This window comes from Zootoca vivipara, chromosome 2 (genome assembly GCF_965207765.1).
Source record: "Zootoca vivipara chromosome 2, rZooViv2.hap1.1, whole genome shotgun sequence".
Taxonomy (NCBI): domain Eukaryota; kingdom Metazoa; phylum Chordata; class Lepidosauria; order Squamata; family Lacertidae; genus Zootoca; species Zootoca vivipara.
In genome coordinates, this window is record NC_142584.1 from 54,830,710 (window position 1) to 54,847,024 (window position 16,315).

The 16,315-nt window shown below is 47.4% G+C and overlaps 1 long non-coding RNA gene across 1 annotated transcript; it reads left to right on the forward strand.

The window, feature by feature from the left end:
- The first annotated feature begins 37 nt into the window (after positions 1 to 37).
- Positions 38 to 15,578, forward strand: LOC148686872 (uncharacterized). The gene is made up of 2 exons (XR_015948153.1): positions 38 to 589; positions 15,390 to 15,578. It is a non-coding gene; the product is annotated as an uncharacterized LOC148686872 (long non-coding RNA).
- The last annotated feature ends 737 nt before the right edge of the window (positions 15,579 to 16,315 follow it).

Sequence of the window (16,315 nt, forward strand, 5' to 3'; positions counted from 1 at the left end):
CCCAGCCGAGCAGAGGGACGTGACTGCGCCGCCGTCGGACGCTCGCCGGCCGCGGATAGGCTGAGCGCCGGGGACGAGAGGGGGGGATGGCAGAAGAAGCGGGGCTGGGCTTTCCGGGCGAAGGGAGCGGCTCGGCCAATGAGTCAACGGCGGCGTCTCTCGCGTCTTAAGCCGCACGGTGGTTGCCAAGCGCGACACTGGAGGCGGGCGCCTGCGGAGTCGCCGGATCGTTCAGGTTTAGCGCATCGCCTTTTCTTCCCCGGGCCGCTGCTGCAGTTTGAGACGAGGTGGCGAGGAGGTGGTGTTAAATGCCTCGTTCCCAACCGAAATCGGTGGCCCTCGCTTCCAAGCGGAGCTCCCGCTTAGAAATGGTGGCCTTTATTAGCATTTATTCCTCGCTTTACACACACAAGTCTCCAAGCGAATAGAACACCCAAAACAGCTAGAAATCCGTTAAAAGCCAGAGAGCAAAGATCGCTTCACCAGATAATCAGTGAGGATCGTTCGCACGTAGGCAGCGGGAGGCTGGCGTTAATTCTGGATATACATGGCAAGAATGCCCGGTGGAAACGGGGAGCTGTCCAAAAACGTAAGCAGCGTCTGCGGGATCAGGCCAGTGAAGCCTCAGTCTCTAGACCAGCGTCCGGCTCTCGCAGTGGGCAGCCCGCGAGCAAGACTAGCACAAGGGTATCCGAAGGTCTTGCAGACAATGCAGACAAGAAGACGGAGTGGCACAGGAACCCACCACATTAGTTGTTGTTTAGTCGTTTAGTCGTGTCCGACTCTTCGTGACCCCATGGACCATAGCCATAGCTGCCAAGTTATCCCTTTTTTTAAGGGATTTTCCCTTATGCTGAATAGGCTTCCTCACGAGAAAAGGGAAAACTTGGCAGCTATGGTCCATAGCACGCCAGGCACTCCTGTCTTCCACTGCCTCCCGCAGTTTGGTCAGACTCATGTTGGTGGCTTCGAGAGCACTGTCCAACCACATTAGTACTGGCCATCAAATGATAGGGAGCAGCCCTTAAGGACATAAAACATAGACATTCCGACTAAACACCAGGAGGAACTTCCTGACATTAAGAGCTGTTCCACAGTGAAAAGGACTCCCTCGGAAGGTGATGGAGGTTTTTAAGCAGAGGTTGAACGGCCATCTGTCATGGATGCTTTAGCATTGCGGGGGTTGCAGCAGTAGATTAATCAGGCCATTGTTCCATTCAGCTCTGTATTATGCACACTGACAGTATACAGTTACAGATAGGTAGCCGTGTTGGTCTGCCGTAGTCGAAACAAAAATAATAATAATAAATCCTTTCAGTAGCACCTTAGAGACCAACTAAGTTTGTCATTGGTATGAGCTTTTGTGTGCATGCATGGTATCTGAAGAAGTGTGCATGCACACGAAAGCTCATACTAATGACAAACTTAGTGGATAATACAGTGTCTCTCCAGCATTTCAGGCAGGGAGTCTCTCTCCCAGTCCCAGCCCTACCTAGAGATGTTGTGGATTGAACCTGGGACCTTCTGCATACAAAACAGATTCTCTACTACTAAACTGCAGCTCTTCCCCTTGGGACTGAAATAGGGGGAAGAAAATGGTGACAATTGCTCAGGTGGTAGATGACTAGAGCATGGGAGAGGGAAGGAAGGGCCATATTTTCGCCATGTTGTATAGAGGAAGTCAACGTAGAAAGAAACACAAACTCAGGGCGAAAGGGAGAAAGCAAGCTAAGAGGAAGGAACATTTGGCAAACCCTCACTATGATCAACTCCTGCCCGGAAACCTATGTCCCCACTGTGGAAGGACGTGTGGATCTAGAATTGGCCTCCACAGTCACTTAAGGACACACCTCTAAGACTGTGTTCATGGAAGACAATCTTACTTGGCTACAAGTGATCGCCAAAGAATAAAGGGAAGTTGCATAATGGTGATGGAATGAATATTCAGGGGAAGCAGGAGAGAGAAGCTTCATGCCTGGTTGACAGGGTGGGTGGTAACAGGGATGGATCTGGAGAGGAAGGGAGAATGAGAAGCTTTGATCATTGAGTTTGATGCTTTTGTGATCCGAGTAAAAAATCTCCAGACAGGCAAGTTAGATATGTGAGGTTGTTATAGGGAAGTTACTATATCAGTTGCAAATCGCTTTGGGTTGCCCTGAACAAGATAAATTGATTAATGAATTCAAATAATAATAATAATAATAATAATAATTAGGAAAGGGAAAGCTGAGAAGTAGAGCACAATCTGGTGGCCTGCAGAACCATGAAGAGGTGGTTTTGTAAGCCATGAAATTCACTGAGGTCACTCGGGGACAGTGTGGAGAGAGAGGGGGAAATAGCAGAGGGATGAGAACAGATTCATTCCTAAGGGACCCTGGCAGAGAGGAGAGAAAGCAGAGAAAGAGCTTCCTGCTGTGGGGGCAGGGGGATGGACCTGAATGAGCAGTGAAGTAGAAAGAGGAATTTAGGTCCTTCCTTCCCAGCCACCTTTTCTGACCCCCTGCCCCATGACTTTTGAGTTCTGCTGCTGCTCTTAGTAAATTATTGTTATTATTATTCCACCCTTTTCACCCTATAGTCCCTGGCTGAGTTCTAACAATGAAATGCAACATTAAAAACATTTAAAAACAATTGGTTGTTTATTTGTTTTTCATTTGATTTTTATTGTTGAAGTGATGGGTTGTTGTAGTTTTTTTATATTAAAAAAAAGTTTCCCATTCACTCAGACCCATTGTTAAAACTGTGTTTATGGAAGACAATCTTACTCGGCTATGAGTGATCTCCAAAGAAGAAGAACCTTTTGCTTACTGGGTTGCCGGTTGTTCAGGAGTCTGGACCACTGAGACAACTCTTTCTATTCCCCTCTTCGTTTTTCCCTTTTTGCAGAATAGGGAAGAAGATGCAGTGTTGTGTTTTCTGGCCTCTTGTTCATGCATTTGCAGGATGCTTTGAACTACAGAGGCCATTTTTTGCTTCCACTCTTTGTTCTTTTTCTCTTTCTTTCTTTCAAGGCAAAGGGATTGGGAACTGCCTGCTTGGCCTCTCATGCATCACTGGCAGTAAAACTCTCTCTCTCTCTCTCTCTCTCTCTCTCTCTCTCTCTCTCTCTCTCTCTGTGTGTGTGTGTGTGTGTGTGTGTGAGAGAGAGAGAGAGAGAGAGAGAGAGAGAGAGAGAGAGAGAGAGAGAGAGCCTGAGCCAGGTTCCTCAGGGAACTTTGTGGCCGTGTGTGTGTTTGTGTGTTCCTGTGTTTTGAACCTGCTGTTAATTATGTGTTTGTGTTGAGGTGGGAGTTCATCCCTGCAGGGCTGTTTTTAGCTTTGTTGAGTGACTGACATTCCCCTGGACTTGAAACAACAGCCTGCACATTGCAGATGACATTCTGCTTCGTCCACCTACTAGTCTAGGGGCATTGTCACTACCCTGGTGACATGTCTCCGGTGGGCTCTTCTTTTCTATTCTCTGTTCCTTATTTTTGTAATTAAAAACTTGTACAGGCAATTGCTTACTATCTCCTGGGGTCAGGGCCTGTCGTTTTTGTTTTTAGTAACCTGGATGGCCACTCTGAGAAAATGGGATAAAGCATTTTAAAAATATATATTATCAAGACGATAACCTTTAGCCTCAAACTCTTTCTTTCAAAGCATCTTTTGTTTAGCAGATTCAGAGATGTCTACATTCTGATTCTTTATGTGGCCTAGGGAGCAATCCACTTAGGCACATACCATGTACAAGACACTTTCGGGACATTCACATTAAGGAACTTATAGAAAACAGACTTCTGATGGCCCAGAAATAAGACAGAAAAGGGGGAAAATACAGTATACACAATGCTCTGACTCGGTGTAAGACTAGTGCAAGTGCTTCTTATGGTTACAAAAGTTGGAAGCCACCCCCAATCTCTAACAAGCTATGGAAAGATTCCAGGGAGGTTCCAGATGCTTACCGAGGGTCTGTGTTCCTGTGAGAATTCGGACACAGTGGAGACTGCCGTGCCTTTAGAAATATGGTTTAATTACACATATTTACACCTTTATAAAGTAAAAAAGAAAGAAAAGAAATGAAAAACATATTTCCACCTTTAGTCTACACATAGAGCAGGTGTAGGCAACCTAAGGCCTGGGGGCCGGATCCGGCCCAATCGCCTTCTCAATCCGGCCCTCGGACAGTCTGGGAATCTGCATGTTTTTACATGAGTAGAATGTGTCCTTTTATTTAAAATGCATTTCTGGGTTATTTGTGGGGACTGCCTGGTGTTTTTACATGAGTTGAATGTGTGCTTTTATTTAAAATGCATCTCTGGGTTATTTGTGGGGCCTGCCTGGTGTTTTTACATGAGTAGAATGTGTCCTTTTATTTAAAATGCCCCTCTGGGTTATTTGTGGGGCCTGCCTGTCATGTAAAGAGTAGAATGTGTCCTTTTATTTAAAATGCATCTCTGGGTTATTTGTGGGGCATAGGAATTCATTCATTCCCCACCCCCAAATATAGTCCAGCCCACCACATGGTCTGAGGGATGGTGGACCGGCCCACAGCTGAAAAAGGTTGCTGCCCCCTGACATAGAGGGAGTCCAGATCTTACAGCATGCTCATCTCAAGAGGGGCTTGTTCCCCACAGCAGTGCAGCACCTGACTTTCTGGGGCATCTTTCCCAGCCAGCCTTCAACCAGCCAACCAAGATCATTCTGTCCTTTTTTTTCAGCTATTGCAAGCCAGAGGCCCCAAACCCTTCCAATGACATCATACCCCATTACCCTAGCAGCCTTCCAAATCTCCTGTCTCTGTTCACACCTCAGGGCAGGGAAGGAAGGAGAGTTTTCTTGCATTGCCAATGGCTCTTGATGGCCCTCTATTGTTTCTTAACGGTAGGTGGGTGGGTCGCAGCTCATCCAGGTCTTTTTGCATAGGTTAGACCAGGAATTCCTCTGCTGTACCGTGTTTCCCCCTTTTTAAGACACCGTCTTATTCTTATTTTTACTCAAAAAAACCCACGGTGTCTTATTTTCAGGGGATGTCTTGTACCTTAAGGCCTCCTCGGAGGGGCCAGGCAGCTGGCTCGGGATGCTGCTGGGCGCTCTGTGCGGTGCTGCTGCAGCAGCCGGTTCCAAGCACCAAGGCAGCAGGCTGCTGGCTCAGTGCTCCGCCTGGTGCTGCTGGGCGCTCCGCTCTGCAGCTGCCGGTTCCGGTGGCGAGGTGGCAGGCAAAAAAAAGGAAGAAGAAGAGGCCAGGCCGCTCCGCTCCCTCCAGCGCTGCAGGGTGCTCCGAGCGATCGGCGCTGCGGAGCGCTCTGCTGTGCAGCTGCCGTTTCCGGTGGCGGGGCGGCAGGCAAAAAAGGGGGGAAAAGAGGCCAGACCGCTGCGCTCCGCCCGGCGCTGCAGGGCGTTTCGAGCGCTCGGCGCTGCGGAGCGCTCCGCTCTGCAGCCGCCGGTTCCGGTGGCGGGGCGGCCGGCAAAAAAAAAATTAAAGAGGCCAGGCCGCTGTGCTCCGCCTGGCGCTGCAGGGCGTTCCGAGCGCTCGGCGCTGCGGAGCGCTCCGCTCTGCAGCCGCCGGTTCCGGTGGTGGGGCGGCCGGCAAAAAATAATAATTAAAGAGGCCAGGCCGCTGCGCTCCGCCTGGTGCGGCAGGGCGTTCCGAGCGCTCGGCGCTGCGGAGCGCTCCGCTCTGCAGCTGCCGGTTTCGGTGGCGGGGCGGCAGGCAAAAAAGGAAAAAAAAGAGGCCAAGCCGCTGCGCTCTGCCTGGCGCTGCGGAGCGCTCTGCTCTGCAGCCGCCAGTTCCGGTGGCGGGGCGGCAGGCTGCCTCAGGCAGGCAAAAAAAAGAGAGGCCAGGCTGCGGGCGCTCCAGGCGCTCGCTGCTGCAGCAGCAGCCGGTTCCAGGCCCCTCTGGCTGGCTGGGTCCCGCTGGCTGGCTGGGGCGCTCGACGGTCTCGTTCTACACGGCATGGAGGTATGCCTTATTTTTTGGGGGTGTCTTATGTTTCACTAATGCTAAAAAATGCTGCCATGGCTTACTTTCTGACTACGTATTTTAAAAGGGGAAACACGGTATTTTCCCTTCTTACAACAAATAATCAGAATCCTACCATTTATTAATTTCTGCTGTTCACTGATACTCTGTTACCTCATATCTGTGACAATACATTCTTATGATGCGGCAGGAATATCCCTATAATGGCTAACCTGCTCCAGCAATCTTGTTTCTTTTGTGATGACAGCACTCAATGCTTGTATGGGAAATACGGTAAGTCATCTTCTTCTTTGGCGATCACTCATAGCCAAGTAAGATTGTCTTCCATGAACACAGTCTTCACAGTGACTGTGGAGTGACTGTGGAGGCCAGTTCTGGATTCACACGTCCTTCCACAGTGGGGACAAGTTTCTGGGCAGGAGTTTATCATATCCACTGAGTATGCTTGCTTTATTTTTTATATACTGTACATCTGCCAGAAGATGGCAGTAAATGTCTTATCAATTTAGCTATATACTATTTATGCCTTTCATCTGCTGTGATAAACAGATGGTGCTATAAAATAGTCTGTTGAGTTGATAACTGAGTCTGATATTGTCCAATGAGTGGAATGGTGTGGGGAGTCACCTGCCCCCTACACCCCTCTCCTTTGCAAAAAGCTCTTTAGCCACTCATAAGTAGCAAAATGTTGTGTGCTACATTATGGAAATGGTGTGTGTTATGGGGGGGAAACTATTCCTTTTCCCTTATGGGGTACCCAAGAGCCCATATAGAGTCCTTTTGTAGGTTCTCTATTGGTAGGAGAAAATGACAGAGACCAACCAGAGAATATTGAGAAGCAAAGAAGCTAGTAAGCCTGATATTTACTAAAGCTGTTGCAACAGGGTGCTCCCCTCCACACACAGGGGGGGGGGAGACCCAGAACAAAGGTGTGCCTGCCCTTATATAGACTTTTTAAATTGCCCACCCTCAAACTCCAGACCACTCCCAGAAACATCATACATACATCACAGAAGGGGTGTATCCCAGGACCACCTCCCCCAATACATCATACAGTACATACATCACAGGAGGGGGGGGGGACTACAACAGAAATCTGAGTCCCTTGTTTTTTCCTCTTGTCTCCTGTTGTTGTTGTTTAGTCGTTTAGTCGTGTCCGACTCTTCGTGACCCCATGGATCATAGCACGCCAGGCACTCCTATCTTCCACTGCCTCCCACAGCTTGGTCAGACTCATGTTCATAGCTTCGAGAACACTGTCCAACCATCTCATCCTCTGTCGCCCCCTTCTCCTTGTGCCCTCCATCTTTCCCAATATCAGGGTCTTTTCCAGGGAGTCTTCTCTCTTGTCTCCTAGGTTGCTTCATTGGATTACCTGGGCATCCTGGCCACTCTTTTGTTATTCAGTTCAGTTATTCAGTTCCTGAATCCAGGTCACAGGCTCACACCCTATTCATATGTAGTTTACATATTTGTATGTGTTTGCTTGGTACATCTATGAACATCTATTTTTTATATATAAGACCTTAAAATTCTTATAACAGTGTGCTACATCATGGAAAGGGACGCAGGTGGCGCCTAGGGCTTGCCGATCAGAAGGTCGGCAGTTTGAATCCCCGCGACAGGGTGAGCTCCCATTGTTCGGTCCCAGCTCCTGCCAACCTAGCAGTTTGAAAGCACGTCAAAGTGCAAGTAGATAAATAGGTACCGCTCCAAATGGGAAGGTAAACAGCGTTTCCGTGTGCTGCTCTGGTTTGCCAGAAGCAGCTTTGTCATGCTAGCCACATGACCTGGAAGCTGTACGCCGGCTCTCTCGGCCAATAACGCGAGATGAGCGCCGCAACCCCAGAGCCAGTCACGACTGGACCTAATGGTCAGGGGACCCTTTACCTTTACCTTTTACATCATGGAAGCACAGTTTCCATAGGAAAACTCAGACCCTTCCCTTGGGAAGCCTATGGGTTCTCCGTCAACCTACAGCATTAAGAAGCACATGCAAAAGGGTCTCTTTCTTGGGCTACAAGTTTAGGTGATGCGCTATACATTGCATCGGGTGACATCATGGAGCCAGCTTGGCCAATGCCATGCATTTGTTGGTGACTTCCATGTGCTGCTATTTTGGATGGTTATGCAGTAACATGTTGATTGCTGAATGGTGACAGAGTTACCAGGGATGTCACTGTTGCTATATTTTGTTACAAGATTACTGATGGTGGCTATGTTAAACTGGTGTCAGCTCTGGAGTCATGGCTGCCTAACAGAGTAGGACTATTGGATCACCCTGCTTGGCAGACAGATGTACTACAGCAAGGAAAACAAATTACTGTAACTGTGAATCTACAAAATGTCATCCTCTGTTGTCTTTTTTTAAAAAAGTAAAGGTAAAGGTAAAGGGACCATTAGATCCAGTCGTGACCGACTCTGGGGTTGCGGCGCTCATCTTGCGTTATTGGCCAAGGGAGCTGGCATACAGCTTCCAGGTCATGTGGCCAGCATGACCATAGCTGCCAAGTATCCCGTATCCGCCGGGAAAACCCCTTTTTTCTTACCATTTCCCGGCGGTCTCCCGTTTGGCAGAAAATCCCGGCATTGTCCCTTTAATTTGCTTCTTCCCGGCGGCCATTTTTCTGGTGCCGCTTTGCCCTTCTATGGGCACCAGAAAATGGCGGCGCCGGCGCCGGAAGTCGCTTCCGCGCATGACCGGAAGTTGCATGACGCGACTTCCGGTTGCGGTTTGCCCTTCTATGGGCATCAGAAAATGCCGGCGCCGGCGTCGGAAGTCGCTTTTACGTGTTTCCGGTTATGCGCGGAAGCGACTTCCGGCGCTGGCGCCGCCATTTTCTGGTGCCCATAGAAGGGCGAAGCGCCACCGGAAGTTGCGTCACGCAACTTCCGGTCATGCGCGCGCTGCCGATCCCGGATCTTTACGATCCGAACTTGGCAGCTATGAGCATGACAAAGCTGCTTCTGGCGAACCAGAGCAGCACACGGAAACGCCATTTACCTTCCCGTCAGAGCGGTACCTATTTATCTACTTGCACTTTGACATGCTTTCGAACTGCTAGGTTGGCAGGAGCAGGGACTGAGCAACAGGAGCTCACCCTGTCACAGGGATTCGAACCACCGACCTTCTGATTGGCAAGCCCTAGGCTCTGTGGTTTAACCCACAGCGCCACCCGCGTCCCTTTTTTAAAAAAAGTACTTACATTGAATTTATTATTCAATCATGTGAATATCCCATCCTTCCCTCCAAAGGAGCCCAAGGCAGCAAGTGATAACACAGTAAAAAAATATTAAAAACAATTCCAATGCAGATGTGCAGATTGGGAGTTTTCAACTTAAATGGCCTGTTGAATGAACAAGGTATTCAGTAGGTGTTTAGTATTCTTGGGGGAAGGGGAATTCCAAAGGGTAGGTGTCATTGGGAGATTGCAGTCTCCGTATCATATATACAACATGTTTACAAACTGCAGGTCTAACACAACCCACCCCACTAAAATAGGCCACCAGTATGCCCAATGCCCTCTAAGTGACAGGCAGAAAATCAGGGTCAAAAGGAACGTTTTGTCTGGTACCTAAAAATAGAGAATGTAACCATAGAGAAAATGTAACTTAAATTTTCAAATTCAGTAACTTCCCCCCAATGCATGCAATGTTTAAAAAAAAATAATGGGGGGAAAAGTATTGCCATGGGGAGGGGGATAAATTGTATTTTAGTTAAAAGAACACATTCAGTGGCAGACAAAATTTAGAAAAGTCAAATAACTGAATATTATCTCCTTTTTACCCGTCATCTGGAAAAAAGCTAAAATAAGAAATGCATCTTTTGATCATGCTAGATGAGAAAGAAAGTCAGCTGACATCATTGTTTCCCCTCTCACCCTTGCTTTGGGATGTGTGTGTGGACTTTGCGTGACAGGCAGTGATCAAAGTCAAAGCAGTTTTTCCGTCACTTTATATTTTCCTCTTTACTCTGAGCGCAAGTTGTTAAGTTTGCAACATTTTCCCTCTTGGGAGCACTGGACCAGTAGTCTACTTCAAACAGGACTGTTTAGAAAAGAGAAGACTCCTGTGGATTCTGTAACCCCATCCCCATGCCTCAAAGGTAAATGTATGCAGCTCGGAGACACAACTGGGAAATGAATGTGGAACAACCCCTGTAGCTTTGGAGACAGGTTTCCAGCACACAAATACAAGCTTAAGACTTCATACCCCTCGAGAGATCCAAAGAGGGATACGTGGATCTGTTGTCTTACTTTATTTACCTACGTTGATATTTTTATGCTGTTTTTTCAAGGCAACAACCCCCTCTAAAGCAACTTACAAACCATTATCTTACATTTGTTAATGTTTTTTTAATAAAAAAAACATATAATGTTATTAACTAGAACAGCCTTCTTTAGAAACAGGTGGGGGGTGTCTCAATAAGACAGGAATGATGTGGGTATGATACCCACCCAAATGTGACCGTCCTCAATAAATCTCTAAATTAGAGAACACAAAATTAAATACTATGGGGAAGGAAATAAATATACTCCAATTATCAGGTAGGTTGGATCATTTTCTGGTTTGGGTTTAAAAAAACAAAACAGTTTAAGATAGAAATGATGGATGCTGCTGCTCACTAGGTGCCATTTATATCAGGGATGAGGAAGCTCCAGCCAAAAAGGCAAGATGTGGTACCCACTCATCATCATCATCCCACCACCACCAGTCCCCTGGCTCTAAGCCTTCTTCCCTTGGGGGCTGCTCAGCTGGTGCAGGGCCGTCTTAAGCACCTTTGGCGCCCTGGCGCTGTGATGCGACGGATCCCTCCGCCGCCCCTGCCACCCCGTTTTCCAGCGCGGCGGGCAGGCGGGCGGGCTCAGCACACAGCGCAGTCGCCGAGGGCGCTGCTGCGCAACGGGCGGGCGAGCGGGCTTGCTGCACGGCGGAGCGGCCGGCGGGCGGGCAGGCACGGCTGCGTGGCGCCCCCCCCCTGATGGGCCGGCTCCATGGTGCCCTGTGCCACCCAGCCTGGCCGTAGAGCCAGCCCTGAGCTGGTGCCTCCCAGCACTCCTCAGCATCTAGCCAGTCAATGACACCCTAGTGGCATATCACACATTTAAACATCATCCTTTTCAGTGATTCCACATTTTAAGCATAAAGGACAAATAAATGATCCCAAGAAAAAGATTAGAAAACCAAGGAAGAAATCAATCTTTGAATGTTAGCTGAAAAGTTATTGACCTGGGTAGATTTTTTTTAGATTCGGACTTAAGCTATGGTTACCAGACACCCCCGTTTTCCGGGGACAGTCCCCGTATTTACAGATCTGTCCCCGGACAAAATCCATCCCCAGAATGTCCCTGGATTTCATTTAATGTCCCTGGATTTATATTTTAAGTGTTGTAGATTTATTAGTAGGGGATGAATGTTGCGCGATTGGTTCAATGGCACAAGACACATCATATGGGGACTTCCGGCAAGGCAAAATGGTGGGTGCCATGGCAGCGAGCAGCTCCTGAAGCCAGCCAGAGCCAACTGTGCTACCAGGCTGGCTCCGGGCTGCTGAGACTGCCACTGCCAAGAGGGAATTGGGGATGCCTGGCGTGTCAACTGGAGGAACTGCTTCCCTCTCCCCCCCCCCCCCCACGCAACCCAAATCAAGCCGGGAGTGAGAGCGCCCAGCCACCCGCCCAGCAACGCTCCGGGGTTAGTAAAAACCCCAGAGCTGATGCAGGCAGAAGGAGAAGAGGAGAAGGAGAAGGGAGAGAGAAAGAGGAAGGAGCAAAAGGGGGGGAGCCCCGACCTCGCCGTGCCACTGCCACTGCTGAAGAAGAGAGGTAGGAGAGCACTGGGAGGGCAAGGACATGTGGCCAAGCCCAGGCCCAACCCGAGCCTACTCCATGGCGGCTAGTGCTCCAAGAGAGCAGGCCAGGGCCCAGAGGAAGGCCACACGACAGAGGAAACCACAGAAGAGAAGATATTACTTTTTTTAAAAAAAAACTTTTTTTTCTCTTTTCAAAAAAAAAAAGTGTCCCCGGATTCTTTGAAAAAAAAATCTGGTAACCTTAACTTAAGCTGAAAACATCTCAGCTCTCCCATGTATCTAAGCAGGAGGTTACAATGGATGTGCAACAAGAGGAAATTCATAGAACTATTCAGTGTAATTTCTTAGGTTTGTAGATGAGTGCATACGTGGTTTGAAGACGCAGATATGTGCCCAGAATTAGTATCTAGATTTCCCCCTGTTATGCCATGAAATAACTGCTTTTTAAGTTCCCACAAAGAACACATCAAGGTTTTCACAGTAACTTCATCACATTAAGTCTGAGGTCAGTGTCCAGGGGCAGAACATATGAGCAGATCAAAGCCTCAGAACAGCATAGAACTTGTAGGGCAAAGTCACTCACTGGAAACAATAAAGGCTTTCATTCTGATTACCATTTTAATTACTGAAAGCTGCATCTGAAAGCAGAGAATGTGAGGCAATCCCTGGGCACAGTTTAAAGACAGATGTGTTAATTAGCATTAAAGGGACATGAAAATATTTCATGCTGGCATTATCTTTCTTGTTGCAATTTGAGTGAATAACTAGGACATATGGTGCATCCCATCTGAGCTTTGTGGTACGGGGTGAGTTCCTTTCTGCAGCGATTCCTAGAGTGTTTGGAGCAGATGTGTTTTCCTACAGCAGGCACTCTTTATATCATTCTCACTGTTTGCAAAGCAATGGAGAAACCAGCCGCAATGGAGCTGTTACTAAGTAAGGCCAAAAAATACTTCATAGTTCATGGTTGCAATCCTAACCACACTTACCTGGGGATGAATTCAACGGGACTTACTTCTGAGCAGATATTGTTGAGATTGCACAACAAGGCATCTTTTCATAATACTTTTTGCCATTGATAGTGTTGTCTGCTGTCAGGTGGGTGATGACTGTCAAAAAGGCCTTTTTTGTTGATGTGGCCAGCAAACCCTGATAACTTCCTGGCGCCACATTCATACATTTTTCTTGATATTGTGTTGCTGCTTTTAAATAGTTTTCAAGGTTTCAAGTGAGCGTGATAGGCCACCTTCCAATCACGTGACCCATTTTTGTCCAGCAGCACTTTGAAGCCTTGACAATCAGCTGACTGTTGCGGCTTCATAGCATCATGCAGGGATCTGTGCAATAGCCACTAGGGTACTAAGCACAGGGCCTAGCGGGTACCACCAATCGGTTGATTAATGCCTGCCAACCCCTTACTGTGCCAGCTACAACTTTAGCTACAACCCACCTGTTTTGGGTATGGCTTGGCCAAATGGACTTGTGGACCAAACGGGGAGTCTGATGAGCCTAATTAAGCCTGTGGGTCAGATGTTTCTCCACCCCATGTCTTGTTCTACACACCTTGCGTTTGGAATGGAGGAGAGCTCCAGAGGTTTTACATACACTCCCCAGTGAAAGTAGACGGGCTGAAAAGGGACGAAGTGCTCTGGTTTCTACATGATAGCTCTTACATCTTCCTTGGGGAGTTTATGTTTCCTCCTCCATTTTGGAGTGCAATCAGAAACATATTTTTATGGGACTGGGCAGGGTTTTTGTTATTGTGTTATGTAATTTCTGTTTTATACTGTAAACCACCCTGTGATCTGCAGGTGAAGGGTGGTACATAGTTCTATAGTTGTAAAAGATGAAACAGTGGGTGTGCCTCTCCCAGTCCTATATGTTTGCCTTCAGCCTGCTGAACAGTTGGAATTTAAAGATGGTTGAATGCAACACATCCTTGGGTACCATTGGACAAGGAAGCTAATGTGCCCTATCCACATCCACTGGATGGCTTGAATTGCAGAACATTGTTCTTTTGAGCTGAGAGCTCAGTATGCTCAAGCTGCTTTCTCCATTGACCAAGGGTAAAGCCTTATCTACAGGGCATTCAAAGCACCACTCACTTAGTGTAATTACACTACGGGTCATATAAATCTGGCATTGATGCAAAATTTTGGATATAGCCATGTAAGTGGAATAAGATTTCTTATTAACATTTTACAGCGTTTCTAATTTGTAGCAAAGAGAGTTATTGGGATTTAATTGAAAGATTCCTCTGTTGGGACTATAATAATTTTCCACGAAAGTAGTTAAAAATTTTGTTATGCTCTTTCAAAGAGTGGCAAATATTATGCAGTTGCTGGGGCAGACAGCTTGGCATCTTCCTGATGCACTTGACCTATATCCTCCTTCCTTCCACAAACCCTTTCATTTCCCTGTATTCAAATTAAAGGGGCAATCAGTTTTATCTGTGCTGAGCTGTAAAAGCAACATTCTCTAATGAGCTGTCAGCCTGGATGAAAATTTACATACAGGCTGATCCCCCCCTTTTATGACCTGTAAATGTCTACTGTGTGATTTATGTATAGCAGCACATTTAATTATTCTTTCAGAATTATTCCTTCACCTGGTCTATGCGAGAATAAGTTAAACGGAGTCTAAGAAGAACATTATTCCACCATGGAAATTCCTGTGTAGGGAAAATTTAATCACAAACACAGTGTAAAATACAAGGAAAATGTAGTCTGATCCTATAGTCCTATTAAAGGTAAAGGACCCCTGGACAGTTAAGTCCAGTTAAAGGCGACTATGGGGAGCGGTGCTCATCTTGCTTCAGGCTGAGGGAGCCGGCGTTTGTCCACCGACAGCTTTCCGGGTCATGTGGCCATCATGACTAAACTGCTTCTGGCACAACGAAGCACCATGATGGAAGCCAGAGCACACGGAAACACTGTTTACCTTCCCACTACAGCGGTACCTATTTATCTACTCACACTGGCATACTCTCAAACTGCTAGGTTGGTAGGAGCTGGGACAGAGCAACAGGAGCTCACCCCATCACAGGGATTGAACCGCTGACCTTCCGATCAGCAAGCCCAAGAGGCTCAGTGGTTTAGACCGCAGCGTCATCCCCTCACATATAGTCCTCGTAAGATGGTGGCCACTATGCTGCTCTTGTGTCAGTACCAACTCTCCTCTTCATACATTTTCCAGTAGCACATCAACAATGCTCAAAAGACATTCAGCATAGCAGGTGAGAAAAGCACCATCCACAGAGTCAAAAGGCTCTCCTGACCTGCCTAGATGCCAGTGTAGCCCTACACAGACATTACAGTGACCCCATTGGGGAAGAGGTGGTATAGGAGCCTCTGTGTTCTCTGCTTTGAACTTCTATGCATTTAGCTATCTGGAACCCTTCTTGGGAAATATCTTTGGGAATAGAAAGTATAGTTTAGTTCAGGGATGGGCCACATTCTTTTCTGGGCAACATTCTGGGGGCCACATGCCATTGTAGGGCAGGGCCATCGGCAAAAGTGGGCAAAGCAAGCCATTGTTTCTCTCATTGAACAATATGAAGTGACCTCCACCATTCTGTCTGCATTGCTGGTATTTGTATGGTTTTTATCTTTGCAGATTTTAATCAGTAAAGAGAGCCAGATGCAACTCAGTCCTTTCTGATGCTCTGCAACCAGAACTCCCTCATTGAGATCCAAATCACAGCAGAACTTTGCCTCTTCTTGATCCTCCAATGGGACTCAGAAGCTGATATGCAGAAGCAGGAGGATGTTAAGATATGTGTAATAAATGTGGGTGTCAAATATCCACCTGAGTAGTATAAGACCCTCACAATGTTCCTCTATGGAAGATGTTCTTTGCCATGTTCATCTTCAGTAGATTTTCCTCTCCACTCAGCAAACGGGGTGCTGCTAAGCATGCCATCTCTCCAACTGCTTTCTCCACACACACCCCATTCCTTATATTAGAGGTGCTATCTGGTCCTTTGAAATGTCCAAAGTCACAAGTTTTCTGCTGGTAGCTTCTGCACCAATACAGGTGAGCATTGTGTCTCCACAGGCTCTTAGTGGACAAGAGAGGCCTGTTGTCTTGTTAAGGGGCTTATTATTATTATTCAGGTAGGCAATAAAAGAGACACCAACTTGATACTTGCAGTCAAACAAGACTGCAAGAGCAAAGCATTAAAAAAAAACCTCCAAAGTTCCTCCAGAGCAGCAGCACACCCTCTCACTCCTCCAGTCTATGGCTGGCATTGGGATCTCCAACTAAGCAGGGGGCACTGCTGAGTTTATTTACTTCTGATGTCTCAAGAGGAAGTCACCAAAATATTTCCACTCTCCTGGTTGTTGACTGCAATGTCGGCTGGTGACTTCAAAGGACTGGCCGGTGGCCAAATGTGATGGCTCATTACTCCTGTGCTAACCTCCTGCATTAGTGATGCCTGGGCAGCTGTCCAGGGCCTTATCTTGATGGCCTTCAAGGGAAGCCCACCACCCTTACATCTGTACTTTCCCACGCTGTGGTCTTAGCGTAAGACCACAGCC